General features: G+C 44.2%; 1 long non-coding RNA gene across 1 annotated transcript in view; it reads right to left on the bottom strand.

Moving 5' to 3' along the window:
* LOC306643493 overlaps positions 1–16,599 on the bottom strand; it is a 103,403-nt gene that overhangs the window by 78,350 nt on the left and 8,454 nt on the right. Inside the window, exon 2 of the long non-coding RNA XR_013758956.1 lies at positions 7,671–7,864. This is a non-coding gene — a long non-coding RNA (uncharacterized lncRNA). The remainder of the gene's footprint in view (positions 1–7,670; positions 7,865–16,599) is intronic.

Here is a 16,599-nt window from a genome sequence, read left to right as displayed (position 1 = left end):
CTTTATAGACAGCCTACCATCACTTGACCGTATTTGTGATGCTGTAATGACACAAGTCAACATGAGAGAGAGTCTGTTGTATGTCAGACAAACAAAATCAGAGCAAGCAAAAGACAGCACTGCTGTGACAAACTTACCGTACCATTGTTATAAGTGAGCTTAACAGTTGCCACTCTTGATGAAAGTGATATTACTCATGTACATAGTTATAAAGCTCCTTGATGGCTTTAAGTGATAGCAAAGATTTGCATTTTGCTCAGATAATCCTTACAATAAGTGCTAAGAACTCTTTACTCAGATTAGAGGTCCCTGTGGTGATTGGCATTGCCACTACCTGGTCCCACCTCTCCATGGAGGTAGCAGCCAAAGGAAACTGCAAGCTCCTCTAGAGCAAGTGTTCTTCAGCACATTACTCCCTCTTTTAAAAAAGTTGTGTGGCATTTACTATGTGCCAGGTACCTTGTCAAGTGCTTTCATATTCTGACTTTGTCCTTATAACCACCCTATGAGGTAGGAATATTATACCCAATTCACTGGCAAAGAAAATGAAGTACAAGGGGTCCACACAGCTAGTGGGCAATGAAGTTGGGATTCAGATCCAAGCAATCTGGTCCCAGACCCATGATGCTTATTCTATTCCAGGATCCAAGTTCTTCACCTCTACACAAATGTTGACTCTTCATCTGCTAGAATGTTTTTCAGCTATATGTAACAGAATGCATCTCAAACTGGCTTCAACATTAAAAGGAATTTATTGACCTCCATAACTGAATTAGGTGTGGCTTCAGACAAAGCTTGATTCAAAGGCTCGAGGAGCCAGAGCAGGACTAGAGCAGGACTTAAACTTTCCTAGCATTGGCTCTGAACTCTGCAGGCTCTCCCTGATTGTTGCCAGATGGTAGCCCACAACCTTGGACATGCTTCTAATTCAGAGGAAGAGCAAGGTCCACAGTCTAATTTCAAAAAAAGTCATTAGGTTGACTCCTGCTGATTCTTAATGTCCTGAATTAAGTCACCAAACTTTCACCAAATGAATCACGTTACCAACTGCTGGGAGGATGGTTCATGTCAAGGCCCACATCTCCAGCTAGGGTAAGAGGAAATCTTCTAAACCAGAGCCATCACAAATTTCCTTTTGGCAGAGGAAAGGGGGAAATAAATCCTGAGGAGGAAACCAATGAATGTTCATTTTGCATTGTATTCCTACCACCTAGATTAGTATCTAGCCCAGAGTTTTTACTGTTTGGATACACGGATGGATGGAAAATTCCTGATTCAGAAGGAAGAACTGCAATTGACAATTTTAAACTTGAGAAACTCCAAATTAGTTACCAGGAAGAGTTGCAGGGTCATAGAACCAGAGGAAGGAGGGATTGACTGAGATGCCTGAATGAGACGTTTTTCCCTTAGAATTTGCAAGTTTTGCTATGAAATCTCTCTAGTGGTTATAATTAGGCTGCCAGTTTGGGTGACCATTCTTGACTCTCGGATTTGAGAGAGCAAGGTTGATTTGCATCTCTTCAGTGTTCACAGTGGGTTCAGTTCTGCTCCTGAGAGTGGTCCTCATAGATGATAATCACGTAAGGTTCACCTGCCCTTACCTTGAGCCAGCCGTGGTCCCTGGGTACTTCCTATGGAAACTATTATGTCCCCACCTCTGATTGAAAGTCTCTAAAGTTTGATTTAAGCATATTTTAAATGTTTCATTCTGGATTTGATTTAAATGTGTTTCATTCCGGAGCACTTAGAATGTCACCGGGGAAGAATATACTGCCCGTTAAAGGGAAACATCCTACCTTCCTTTGCAGTATGGAACATAAGAGGCCAGATTCACTCAACCCTGCCCCTCTTAAATGAATTGCCCACCTGTAAAAATTAGACCTAGCAATAACTGAAGGACCCTGCAGGTGTGGGCATTATTCCTTGATGTCCCTCAATTGTGACTCAGCACTATGAGGTGCTCACCCTGGGTCCCACAGTTTCCTTGGAGCCAATTGATGAATAATATATTTGAATTCAATTTTCAACCTTGGATCCAATAGCCCTTGTGAGACATGACTTGCCACAGTGAAACTTAAGATCTGTTCTGTGTCCAACTCTAGTCCCTGCCTCATATCAAAAGAGACCAATAAGGTGGAAAGAAAGATCCTTAGAATCATGGAAAGTTCTTAGAAAGTGTGTCGTCAAACACCTAATAGTGCAATTGAGAAACAAAATGCAGAAGCAGAAGTAACTTGCCCAGGGCTGCACTGAGATAAAAACCAGAACCAGGAAAGAAGCCTCCCAACCCCAGACCAGGGCTTTGCCACCATTCTGCATAAGCCTTCCAAGCACAGTCTTGCAAAATGGCCATCACATTCCTCATGCTGCACCCCTGCAGGTGTTCGTGTGTGTCTCTGTGTGTGTTTGTGTGTATGTGTGTGTGTGTGTGTGTGCATATGTGTGCAGCAAAAAGGTATAAGAAAGAGGGAAGACATGACTTCCTTCAGAGGACATTCATAGGACATAACCAAGTGTCCATGCAACCTGGCAATTCCCACTTACTCAGAGAGATCAGAGAGAACTAACGCTATGACAGCCCACTCTGGGTACGGGGACACAAAGCCATTCCTACTGAAAACCCAAAGGAGCTCAAGGCTCAGACTCCTGAATCCTAAAATCCTAAAATCCTTTCCCTGCCTCCTGCAGATGTGCCTCCCTTCCCCCCGCAGTGTTCCAGTGGTCCGAGAAGCAAGGACTAGTGGCTAATGGCTAGGGAAATGAGGTGAAAATCTGTCATGCCCTCTTTTTCAGTGTCTCTGCCCTTGTTTAAAAGCTATTTCATTATATTAAAAGACCCAAGACACTTGTAACTATATTGAAAATCAAAGTCACTTAGGAACAGAGTAAGCAGAGATGGCTAGAATCTGGTTTGGAGAAAGGGACAAGTACAGAAAGTGGTCACCAAAGCCAAGGTGATTTCCAGCTTTTCTCCATCATCCCTGCCAAGTGCCAGCCAGAAATGGAAACTCTCTAGAACTTTCAAAACTCCCAAGGACCCTCACTCCACCATGTCATGGAAACAGATAACTGGTGGCTTATTGGATAGTGACAGCCAGACACAACTCAAAGTCTCAGGAATATGCCCCTCTCTGGACAAGTATTCGCCATGTTCCACACAGGCCTCAGCTCTTCCATTTGATTTTAAAGTCCCTTGAAGCTACAGAGAGAGAAGGATTCTTCTCTCCATCCCCTCCAGGCCCTGCAGAAGGCCACGCCCAGGATCAGGGCTCAGGTGACAATGCAGAGTCATGTGTTGTTTAACCTCCAGAGAAAGGCTGCATTTAGTGACCTTATCATTGTGTGGCATCAGAGAGTGTCCCTACACAAACCAAGATGGTTGCAGTGTCACCCGGCAGCATTACCTCCAGGGCCATCGGACTTGCAGTTCGACATTGACCAAACTGTCAGCGTGTAGAGCCCAACTGCAGTGGAACCACGTTTGCTTCATTCTTGTCACACGTCCTTCTCAATAGCCCAGACATTTAGCTCGTGATACCTTTGTTCTGCTGGATTATAACTTGACAGTGAGTACATACATCTTTCCTCCATTTGTATCTAGACCCCCAGAAGGGGGTCTTCCTTATGACTTGCCAGTCTGCAGTGCTAGGAGGAGAACACCCCAGCAAACGATTGAACAAAAGAAGCTTCTGTCTCAATGGAGCCTCCACTTTAAATGTCCTTCCTATAGCAGATACACAGTGAATATTTGTCTATGGAAATGTCTGCTCAGCCCTTCTTTTCAGAAAGCCACCAGATGGATCAGTTCACCCTTTGCACAGAGGCACATAGTCTGTCTATGAAAATCTGGAACAAGAGGTGAACAAAGCCAGTTAGAAACTCCTTGTCTATAGAAGTGATAGTATGTCTTTCCAAAGGAAAGACAATTCTTTCCAAGGGAAGAAACAATTTCTGGTCAAAGCTAAAGTAACATCAGGCCATGAAACTCAGGGGGCCTGTTGGAAGGTCAGAAGTGAGCAGAGCCAACTTTCCAAACAAAGTTGGAATACATTTAAAAGAACAATGCTTAGAGTCTCCAAAGATGAAAATAAATAACTGAAGAATGATGTCTCGGGAACTCAGATTTAACTCAGCAAGTGATAGTTCCGCAAGATGAGCTGTGAGCCGGGCAGCGAGACAGGGCTTGAGCTCATCCTCCAGCCACCCACAGCTCGACCCAGCCTGCTGTGGGCGAGAGAGGCGGAGGCTCAGATCAGCTTTTTAAAAGGTGCAGAGAAATGGATGTGACTGGGCTGACCCCAGGGTCCTGAGGAAAGACTGACTGGGATACCAAATGCGGCTGGTTCCGGATAAGACACGATTTTGAGGTGGGAGTTGTGGGGGAAGAGGCTACAGAAGAAGGATAGAAATACAATTTGTAAAATTTTTGAATTGTGATAAAAATCCAATACAGTTTGGCTGAGTGAGGGCTTGAAATGCCATCATTTCTATGAGCCATCCCCCATGTGGAGGGGAAGGGCCTAGGGGTGATCATGTCAAGAAGTCAGCAATATTAAAAAAAAAAAAAAAAAAAAAAAAAAAAAAAAAAAACAGTCCTGCAGTCGGGGCACAGCCAAGCTGACATTTCAGTGCAAACTGCATTCCTTTTAAGGGCCAGGATTTTAAAGAATGTGCTTTTCAGCCTCTCCCACAAGCTCACACAGGCAAAGCCAGGCAGAAGGAGCTGTGTGTGCAGCGAGATGTGTTTTTCTCATTACTCTCAGATGCCTTCGGAGGCTTGCTCACGGACTCCTCCTTCTTGGCACCTTTCCCAGGCAAGGGGGCTTGTCTGAAGGGCTGCAGAGGGGAACACACTGTGGAAGGAGGGCGAAAGGAAAGGTGCTCAGGTCTAGCTAGCCTGAGAACTCACTGCATAGCATCTGCCCAGGTTTACAAGGAGTGTAGTGCAAATCAAGGGGAGACTGCTGCCCTGAGTCAGAAATCTGCCCATCGACCCTCAAATGTTTGAAGGCTCAAATCTGAACATTGTCGGAGCTGGCCTGGGCTGCATTCATTCATTCGCTTACTCATTCCTTTAACAAATACCTCTCAAAACCTCTTTACCCAAGCACACGCAAAGGAAATAGTGTCAGCCCCGAAACTACATCTCCCAGGATCACAAAGCAATCACTTGTAATGATTTCCTGGTCATGGGCTATAATGCTTTGTTGAACTCTGCCATGGTCTCTTCCTGGAGTGAAAGGAGGGGACTGAGCATCTGAAAGACTAGGGACGTCCTTGGCCATATTTTATGTTCTCTGAGGCTCCGGCCGTAAATACACATGGAGCAAAATTACCCAGAGCTCTGTATGTTGGGAGATGTCTGGCTAAACTGAAAATCCAGGTTCAGTTTATGAAATTCCACTTTACGCATATTCTTGGCAGTATCTCTATCCAGAATACTGATGATCAAATAGCCAAAGTCATGCACAATAATGATTCCTAGGGGTTGGGAAGAGTAGGGAGGAAACCAGGAATGAATACAGGGAGACTGATTTGATCAGTGTGTATCATATATGTGTGTTGAAATATCACACTGAACCCCATTCACATGTATAATTAATACAAGTTAATCAAAAATAAAATATTTTTTAAAAAGCTGAAGTCATTCCAAACCTTTTATACACAATAGATTCTTCTGAGTAAGTTTACTGGTGAGCATTTATTTGTTATTGTTCAGTTAAAGCTGAACTTTTTCATTATAACGATAGGGGTCCTTTGTGCTTGGAGCTTTGCAATCTTCAGCTACTGAGATGAAAACATCTCCAGGTAATTTGACAAGTGATTTCTGCATGGGTACCAAAATTAATATAAAACTAAAGCCTAAGAAAGCATAAGAGCTGTCTTAGGTGTCTTGGAAGCTCTTATCCTTAACTACTGGATGCACTCCCTCAGTACAGTGTCCAGTGGGCATTTTCCCAGTCTCTAAATTATTTCATAAACATCATTTACATTTCACAAGTGTAATTAATAATAGTTGGTTTCACTCCCACACATTATACAACTTTTGAGGCAGAAGTTATATATTGTTTTGGTGTTTGTTAAGAGAATTTTGGATATTGAAAGACACAAACTATGTGGCACAAATGACAAAATCAATTCTCAGAGCACACTCTGAGGACAGCAGAAATCCACAGTATCAAAAGGACATCAAGGCCCTTTGTCTTCAAATGAACCTCCACCCAAATCAGACCATCACCCCATCACCTGGCTCTCCTGAACTATGCTGTTAAGATGTTAATAGGTGTGAGATACTAGTAGGTGTTAAGATTTCGAGTTACTAATAGCTTTTCTGCCACAGAGAGCTCAGCTGGTCAACTAAGTTTGGAAAATGGTAGATTAAACAAGACAAATAAGTTGGGGTTTGCTGTTGCTTGCTTTGACTGCTTGTTTTCAATACGCATTTAACTTGGTAGGAGACACCGTGCATTACCTGGGTTGGATCCCCTTTGGCCAGGGAACACCACTTTTCTGTGGAAACTATTTCTGTAGAGCACAATTGTCTCTGCTGTGGTCATGGGTATTTTAAGAACCATCTTGGCCATGTGGAATTTCCTTCGACCCACCCATGTCAAAGATGATCACTCTCTCCTTTGAATGCCCACAGTGCTCTACATATAACACCCCAAACCCCAAATATTTTTTTTTGTCTTACATCCGATTTAAATATTTACATATCAAAATTTGCATATGTAGATATGAACAGATCTGTCTCCCTTACGACCCTGCCGTTTCCTTCTAGGTACTGTTCATCTGTGTGTCCTCACTGCCTGGTACATGGTCATTACTCATTAATCTTAGTGGTAACTTTAAATGCAACAGCAACCTGCTTTACCAAAGTTTCGAGTGTAGCAGTTTCTCTACTTGGATACCCCCATCCTGTACATAGTTAATAGTGAACAATTTGTTTTGCCACATTGTCATCTGTGACTCAATATCCGTGTTAGATCCCACACAGGTACTCTAGAATGGTCTTTGCCAAGTTCTGTGTGGCCAGTAACGTTCCTTCTGTGGTCCTCAAGGTTCTCCATAGAACAACCTTCCCTAGTGTTCCAACATTCCATTGCCTCCTTCCACAACCCTCCGCCTCAGCCAAACAGCACAGTTGCATCACCTCTAAATCTGGCTGCCATTTCCCTGCCCCTGAGCACTTCCTGCCCTGTCCTCTCCATCCTCAGTCTTTAAAATGATCACTTCAAGTCTACTAAGGTCTAGGCATTGCACAATGCACTGGGGTCACAATGATGAATAATATGTGGGTGCTGCTCTCCAGGAGCTCACAATAACCACATAAACAGAGACCGTGCCACAGAGTGTGGAATGAGCTATGACAGAGCAAAGTACTAGGTACTGTGTTAACACAGCAACGATCTTAGTAAGACTTTCTGGAGCGGAACAATTTAAGTCTGATCATTTCTTAAACCACATTTTGCTACTTGTTGGGTGTAGTTAATAATCCCCAAAGACAAAAATCTAAACTCTGCTGTCTCCCTTCTCTGGGATAAATACTCAGGATTTAGTCATTAGGCTATTGGGCAGGTATCTCACTGGGCAAGTTAAACCTCAGGCTATTCTGCAGATAGTGACCATCTGAGACTAGAGAGGAAGGACGTAGGAAGTAAGTGGCTTACCAGGCAGCCGAGCAGTGCTGGTGTTGGCATCCTGAATCATCAAGCAGAGCAGAGGTCATGACATTGTCCTTGCCCACGTGTGAGCACTCCGGGTGTTGTTCTAGCAGGAAGGTGAGACATTGCAAACCCTGGTCTTCCAGAGAAATTAATGAGTCCTGAGTTCTTACCTTCTGGTAAGATCAAGAAAGCACCAGCTGTAGAGCAAGTAAATGGGTGTCAAGAATTGAGGACAAACCCCAGATTGAGAGTGTAGTGATGGGGGAGGGAATGGTCACAGTCACTGCTGTTGGTGTCATGGATGACAGGATGGTACCACACAGTCTATGGGGCACCAGCAACTCATTTGGAAGAGCTGTCCTTTGAAAACAGTTTTAGAATATCGCAACCAACCTGCTTTGCTTATATTTTCAGTTTAATATATGCACAAGTGTCTAAATAAGCATTAAAGAATTTTTCAATAAGTATAAATTAATAATTTGAAATTATAGAGCACTGTGACCACAGTAATTGGTAGCCTTTTTCCCTTAAAGGTCTGTAGAATTATGATACATCTTAAAATCAATAGCATCTTAGATGCTATGAAATAAGGAGGCTCCCGTTTATCCAGTTAACCCACTGAATCCTGACCATAATTAAGTTTTCTCTTTGAGTTGAGTTGAAAGCTTCTCCAGTCCATTAGCTATCCACCTGAGCTCCGGAAAAATATGTCAGTGTTCTTTGTGTTCTCTGGAAGAGAACAGCAAAAGGTGAAAAAAAAAAGTTAATATTTAATACTGACCTGTTATCCTTATTTCTGGTTTTAGGAATTAGATGGGAATGACTTTATTGCTCTGCAGGCAACTATATTGATGGAATGGGCTCCACTCTGTGTAACAGATGTGCTCCTGGAGAATAAGTGTTTAATTTAGATTTTTTTTTTTTTTAAATTCAATTGTGTTCCCACAGAAAAAGAGTTTGCTCAAGACATCACTCACATACACACACAATTTTGCCTGAGAAATCTACAGACGAGGATCACACGACTAGTTAGAAGCAGAGCCCAGGTTTCCTGCCCCTGGTTCCCACCCCTGCTGTTTTGAAGGACAATTACCTCTTTAGATTTACAAACCCAGAAAAATTGCAAACCCTTTCCAGGTTACCTCTTGAACACGGAGCCACACAGTGTTACTAACAAGGATGTAATTCATGTATCTACAAACCTTTGCTATAGGCTTTTGTGTCAAGAAATAGGAATGTAAAAAGCAGATACTGGGCCTCGAGGAGGGATTGCAATTGATGGGATTTTAAAAAATGAGAAAACGGTCCAGGTTCAAGGAAATGGTGTTCAGTCACAGTGTCCTAAGAGTGTTCACTGGGAGGATTTTCTCCTCCTGTCATTCTGAAAATCTTAATGGGTTTGAATTGATTCACTGAGCCATGCCATTGGAAAGGAAGGGAAGGTGTCAAGACCCCACGTTTCCAGCCATGCATTTGGGGGCCAGACCAAAATGCACTTTAGAACTCCGAGGTTTAAAAGTGTTTACATCAAAAAAAAAAAAAAATCATTTGACAAGTCTTTCCAAGAAACTGTAGCATTCACCGTTTTGCCCCAACTCCCTCTGCATGGGATGCAGAAGATGGAGCTGACCTTGCCTTCAGTCTCAAGGAGCTGCTCTTGGAGATGCAGGGACCAGCTGTACACTAAGGGCAAGGGAGAGCCCCCTGCAGCTTTGTTATTCCAAGGATCCTGTCCATAGTTGTTTTGGGATCTACACCATCTACAAACACCTTAATGACAGCTGAGGGATGGAAGCCAGTTGGCAAAACACATGCCCAGAGGAAAGTAGCAGCAAGAATGCACCCAGCGCCCCTGCAGCACCAAGATGACTCCTAGGGCAGCTCTCTCTGGTGCCTGGAGTTGCAGGAGCTCCTCCCCAGGAACTTTCTGCTGCCTGGCAGATATCACCTGGATGCTCTTTCTCCACTTACTCCATAACTTGCACCAACATCCCAGAGGATTTGATTGCCATTGGTCGCTGTTCAAACTAGATAAGCAATGGTTTGAATCAGGGATTCAGAGAAGTGAGTAGAGAAGGGCATTACTCTAAGATGAGGCATCGTGGGCTGAGAACTCGTGGCAATTCTCTGAGGCAGGGAGGGCACCCTTGGGGAGGCTGAATTGAGGTGGATGGCCATCAGTGCAAAGCTGGAGGTGGCCCCCTTCTTGAACCTCCCTATATACAACTCCAAGAGTATGCTTTCTTCCCTCTCAAGCAGACTTTTGTCTAAATAACTCCAAGGGTCTCACTGCAGGGAGGAAAGCATGACCCTCAGGACAGGAGAAATACCAATGACTTAGGGGGACAGGGACCACCTGTGGGGAAAGACACTGGAAATCAGCAAGGCGCTCTCCTGAGGATTTGGGACCAAGAGCTCACGTTCTCACCAATTAATAAGGATGTCACTTCTCTACCCACCCCAGAACAGGAGTTGAGTCAGTACTGCTCCAGTCCCACCTCCCAACAGAAGGGGGGCAGGGACAGAGAAAGGTGCAGAATATCCAGGAATAAAGCCATCCAACCCAAATCTCTTCCCACACCTTTCTGGACATATCTCTGTGGGCCTCCCAAAATCCGCAACCGCCATGTTCTCACCCAGGTGAACCCCAGAGAGGTGCTTTGTTCAAGCTCAAAGTGGCCTGTGCCTTCAGCTCTGGACTCTCCCTGAGGCTCACAGATCTCCTCGCCAGAGGTGGCTCATGTCAGTGCTGACAGAGGATAAAGGAGGGAGCATCCCTCACATTCTGACTTACAGGTTGCCTAGGGAGTGTCCCAAAGCCGCAAGGCCAAGCTCCATAATCGGTTCCTTGGTCTGAAGCCAAACGATCAGGCACCAACACTTCCTCCTGGACTTCCTCCTGGAGTTTTCCAACATAGAATTACTTATTCATGAAGTTATTTGGACCTAACTACTATATAAGCTTTTTCAATTCCTTACCTCCCCTAATAATCTATCATTGGAATTATATATTTGAATCCCAACTATAAGCTAAGATTTACCTCCAGGGCCCTGATATTGTCTTAGTAAATGCAGAGTTGAACTCAAAACAAAGCCAATAAAGGAGCCATCTAAAATTCCTTGGCACTGCTCCGCAGTTTGAGTCTTATTTAAAACAACTATTCATTTTAATGACTGTTCAAGTTTATTTTCATAAAAATGTGTTTTACATAAGCCTCCAAAGTTTCATATACAATTAATTCCCTTCACAAAGAAATTGTGTTTCAAACCCAGAATGGTCATGCTGGTCTCCAGGACCATGGAGCTTGTTCCTTTCAAGTTGTAGTTGCCTTTTTAACACTATAATTAAGCTTGGGGAAAAAAGCATAATGCAAACCAAATAAATCCTGCCCTTCATACAATTATGTATGGTATGTGGGGAGAAAAAAATCATCTAGGCTTTGTTCATCTTAAAATATACTTGGCAACCCTTTCACCTAATAAGCTCCTTTCTCTTTCTGAGAACAAGAAAGTTGGGAAGTCCAAGCAATAATGGAAAAAGGTTGGCAGCCCGAAGGAAGTGACTGTCCCATAGCAGAAACCTGCAGACAGGAGCTCAGAACGCTGCTCTGACTGACTTCTCTGTGATTGAGGTTTGTCTTGTCTTGTCCTGAAGTGTATCCGAATCTTCTTGTCTTGTTGCCACCTTTAGTAGAACTTAATTTTTACAAGATGAAGCAAGGCCCAACAGAGAGTCTCAGGAACCCTCGTGCTCCCAAGGAACCTCGTGAACCCCCTCACCGAGTGCCAGCAGACCTGTTTAGGGCTCCTCCTTTCTAGTCCCAACTATAAGCTAAGATTTACCTCTAGGACCCTGATATTGTGTTAGTAAATGCAGAGTTGAACTCAAAACAAAGCCAATAAAGGAGCCATCTAAAATTCCTTGGCACCGCTCTGCAGTTTGAGTCTTATTTAAAACAACTATTCATTTTAATGACTGTTCAAGTTTATTTTCATAAAAATGTGTCCCAGCTCCCATCACATAGGATCTGGCCTGAGCTCCTGCCCCGCTAGAACCCCACCACCATCTCTCAGCTGAGCCTGCACTTCACACCCCATGAGCTTCCTCTGCATCTGCCTTGACCAGTCCCAATCTCCATGAGGAAGACACCCCCTTATTTCTTCGAAGCCCTCCTGTGTTCACAGACTTTGGAGTGCTGCTGGCTACGGCCCTGGAACAGGACCTTTCCCCCAGGTTCTATCCAGCTGCTCCACCCTGTCTCCCGCTCCTGACAATCAGAACCTCTAACCTGGACCATGCATCTCAAAGCTGGCCCACCTTCCTGCCACCTTCGAGTGCTGCTCCCTACAACCCTAACAGGACTGCACTCAGAGTGATTATTCCAAAATGCTCATCTGATCAAGTCCTTCCCAGCTTAGCAACTTCCTCCGTTACTGTTGTTGCCCAAGTGGTTGTGGCTGGCCCCTTACAGTGACATTTATTTCCACATTTTTTTTTTTTGTTGTTCATAATAGTTATCCATCACATTAGAATTTATTTTGACATAATTATAAATGGATGGAGTAGAATTTGCTCCAATTAAGCCCCAGTACTTACCCTAGCCCTCCCCAGTTTCCATTTCCTCTACTCTAGGGATCTATTTATTTACATTTTTTAAAAAATTAGTGTCTTGTGGGTATACATAATGATGAGACTCACTGAAGGAGGTTCACATATGTACATTGGAAAGTTAAGTCTGATTCATTCCATTGTTTTTCCCTTTTCCCATCCATCCTCCCTCCCCCTCAATCCCCTTCTGCTCCCTTGATCTTTCATTTTGATGGAATCAAATGAAAATCTTTTTTCCTTTCTCTTCTTCCCCCTAATTTTAGACTAGGTTCCACATATCAGAGAATACCTTCGACCCTTGACTTTCTGAATCTGACTTATTTCACTTTGCATCATAGCCTCCAATTCCACTCATTTACCAGTAAATGACATAATTTCATTCTTTTTTTCATGGCTGAGTAACACTCTGTTGCATGCATATACATATATACATGTATATGTATACATTTACCACATTTTATTAATTCATCTATTGAAGGATACCTAGGATGGTTACATAGTCTGGCTATTGTGAATTGTACTGCTATAAACATTGATGTGGTTGTGTCTAAATACTATGCTGACTTTAGATATTTTGGATATATACTGAGGAGTGGGATAGCTGTATCATACAGTGGTTCCATTCCTAGTTTGAGGAATCTCCATACTACCTTCTAGAATGGTCGCACTAATTTACAGTCCCACTAACAACGTATGAGTGTATCTTTTCTCCCGCATCTTTGTCAACACTTATTATTATCTGTATTCCTGATAATTGCCATCTGACTGGAGTAAAGTAGTTTGGATTTGATTTGCATTTCCCTAATTGCTGGAGACATTGAACATTTTTTCTGATGTTTGTTGGCCATTTGTATTTCTTCTTTTGAGAAGTGTCTGTTTAGTTCTTTTGCCCATTTATTAATTGGGTATTTGCTTTTTCAGTGTTCAGGTGTTTGTGTTCTTTTATATTCTGGATATTAATGCCCTGAGGAGCAGGTGGCAAAGATCTTCTCCCATTCTATAGCCTCTCTCTTCACATTCTTAATTGTTTCCTTTGCTCTGCAGAAGCTTTTTAGTTTGCTGGCATCCCGCCTATTGCCTGAATCTCACCTCTTTTTCAAAGCTGACTTTCTAACATCTTCTTATATAAGACAAACTGAACTGCTCACTGATCCTTACAAAAATCCTTAGAATTCCTTTTTTCCATGTCTTTGTGATGTCGTTCCTTCTACCGGAAGGCCAGGGGAGAATCTGTTTGTTTGTAGCCTACTTGCCATTCGAGACTTGGCTCAAATGCCACTTCCTCTTTAACAAGAAGTTTTTCTTCCCCATACGAATCCTATAAAAAGCCTGGCATAGCTCACTTAGAGCTCTCTCCTGCTTCAACAGCAAGCAACAATGTACCAGTCCCTTCTTCTGCTCTTTCTGAGCATCATTCACCTGACATACTAATCTGAATGCTCCTTGAGGGCAGAAGCCACCTCCTATCAATCTCTATTTCTCCTACCTAGTAAAGTGGCTTGCATTTAATAGGCATTAAACATATATTTGTTGACATAATAACTGAATGAAAGACTTCCCTGGAGTTTTATTTTATAAGGAAGAAGGTTAGAGAGGGAAGGAGAGAAATGAGTTTGCTTAATTTGTTCTGTTTTTTTTTTTTTTTTTTTTTTTTTTAACATATCAAGGTGGGTAGCAATCCTTGAAGTGTCTGATGGAATGTTACTCCGTGCATGAGGAAAGGCCTCTGTTTTCCCTATCCTAGGTGTGGTTCCTCTCCCAGGCGTGCATGTCCGCTCTTGCTCTCCCACTCATGCACACACACACTTCTGTTGTGAGCCGTGGTGCTTCAGAAAGCTCTGGAGGAGCCCCTTCCCCATGCCCGTTGTCTTCAAATGAAGTGTGCCTCAGCTAGCATCGTACTCAGAATCTCTCTCTGCCTCTCACTCCCTGATACTGCATTTATACTCATTAGTGGCCTTGGAAGGGGGACTTGGGTCTGAGTGACACAGGCCTGACCCCTCCTTCTCCTCCTCCCTCTGTGCCTAGAATCAAGTTCCTGAAGGAGGCCTGTTCTGCATATGGCTGCTCTTCCTGGCTATGGGTTTCACCCAGATGCAGGCTCCTGCCCTAGCCCAGGCCACCTGGGACTGGTGGTCAAGCTGGAGGTGGTCTGAGAACCAGAGTCCACATGCCTCAAGATATAAGCTACAGCCAGGCATGTGTAATCCCAGCAGCTTGGGAGGCCAAGGCAGGAGGATCATGAGTCCAAAGCCAGCCTCGGCAACTAAGTGAGGCCCTAAGCAAATTAGCAAGACCCTGTCTCTAAAGAAATTATAAAAGGGCTGGGGATGGGGGTTGTGGCTCACTGGTTAAGCACCCCTGGGTTCAATCCCCAATACAAATAATCAAAATCCCTGATACATGTGCTACATTCTCCAATAGGAGCTATCCGAGTGCTATTTTGGTTTCCCATCTGCCTTACCCTTATATCTTATTTCTCAGGTCTGGGAGTGAACAGGAAAGTCAGTCCCTGGACCTTCTGCAGACAGTGTCCCCCTCCTTTGAATGACTATTGACTTCCTCATCAGTGTTCAGTCCAGACCCTCGGCTCTATCAGGACGGGAGCATCTCTCTCTGAGCGCATCCCCAGGGCCTGGCAATGAGCCACATGGCGCACGCTAAATCTTCAAAGAAGGAATAGTTCATACTATCAAGAAACATTTGCAGAAGAAAAGGATGAGAAGGGGGAATGATAAAAGAACAAAGAAGGAAAGTTGTGGCAGTACACAAGAAAGAGACTGGAGAAAAGGGAAGGAAGGAGAAACCAAGAGGTAGTAACTAAAGAGGAAGAGAGAAGGAAACAGAGAAGGTAAACCTGAGGCAGAGGAAACTGGAAGCACTCTGGACACTCCAAGCTGGAGCCAGCAGGAAGGGCAGCCAGGCCTTGGCCTGACCCCCAGGCCCCCACCCCTCTTCCACCAGCCCTCCCACCTGGGCTGCATCGCCATCTAAGGCAATGGGCAGCCGCCGACCTGCCTCTCTGTCCAGGGGGCAATGTGTTTGGGAAGGAAGATACTTCGCCCACGACAGGGGGTTAATCGTGTTCAGAGCTGCCCCCAGGAACTCCAGCCTCTTGTGCAAGCCCAGGGGCGTCCCCACACCTCAACCCTCAGAGGTCAGACCCACCCGGGAAGCTTGGAGAACAACCCTCTTCAGTAAAGCAACAGCCTCCTGCCTCTCCTTCCCTAAGGCCACCCCTATGTTCCCCCCGCGGCCCCCCTGCCCGTTCAGTTCTCATTATCCTTCTGCTAATCGAGTAGAGCTGGGCCCTTGATCAAAACTATTGGTTCTGTAACTCACCCAGACGCATAGGAAGCTGAGACATTTATGACCGTCCCGGGACATATATCTGTATGATCTATCTCCTCGGCGAGCTCCCTGGCTGCCCCTGGAGTCTACCCACATCTCATTTCAAAGTGTGCTTGGAAGAAGGAACTTGAAGCCCGTTGTAGGTCTTCCTTCTGGCACTTCACCTCCCTGCGCCCAAAGGCTAAGGACAAGAGTCACACACATTTCCCAGAAAATAAGTCAGTGAATTAAGGTTGATCCTTTCATATTAGTGTAATCTATCTGTGAACTCACGTCATCAGGCAGCACTTGTTAATGAATATTCTCTGGGACTCCAACATGGTGGAGATTTTAAAAGGAACAGCAGCTCTACTGATAAGCCTTGTTCATATCAGGGTACCTCACCTAAAAAGATGGTCTTTCTGACATTGACAACGGTAAGGTAGGTTGATGATGATTAGCACTGTCATTGTTAAGACTTAAGTGTTCTGCTCTGAGCTTCAGACAAGGACAACATGTATGAGTTTCCTAGGGATGCCATCGCAAAGTAGCACAGATCGAGGGGCTTAAGCAACAGAATTCATGTTCTCACGGTCCTGAAGGTTGAAAGCCCAAGGTCAAAGGATCAGCAAGTTCCTTTTGAGGCCCTCCTGGGCTCACAACTGGTTGTGTTCACCTACAACATGATGCAGTATCCCTTCTGTGTGTGCCTGTGTCCTCCCCTCCCCTTCTTAGAAGGATGTCAGTCATACTGAACTAAGACCCACACTGGTGGCCTCATTTACCTTAATCACATCTATAAAAGACCTAACTCCAAATAAGGTCACACTCTGAGGTACTGTGATTTGGGGCTTCAGCATGTGAATTTGGTGGGGACACAAGTCAGCCATAAAACACCCTGCCCCCAATTCTTTCCTTAACCCAGACCAGAGTTGCTAGCAGAGAAAAATAAAGACCTGGCTTCCAGTCTCTACCGAGAACGTGGAAATCATT

Source organism: Sciurus vulgaris, assembly GCF_902686455.1.
Source record: "Sciurus vulgaris genome assembly, chromosome: 14".
In the NCBI taxonomy this organism is placed as follows: domain Eukaryota; kingdom Metazoa; phylum Chordata; class Mammalia; order Rodentia; family Sciuridae; genus Sciurus; species Sciurus vulgaris.
Note: the sequence above shows the minus strand (reverse complement) of the source record. Positions and strands in the feature narration are given on the sequence as shown.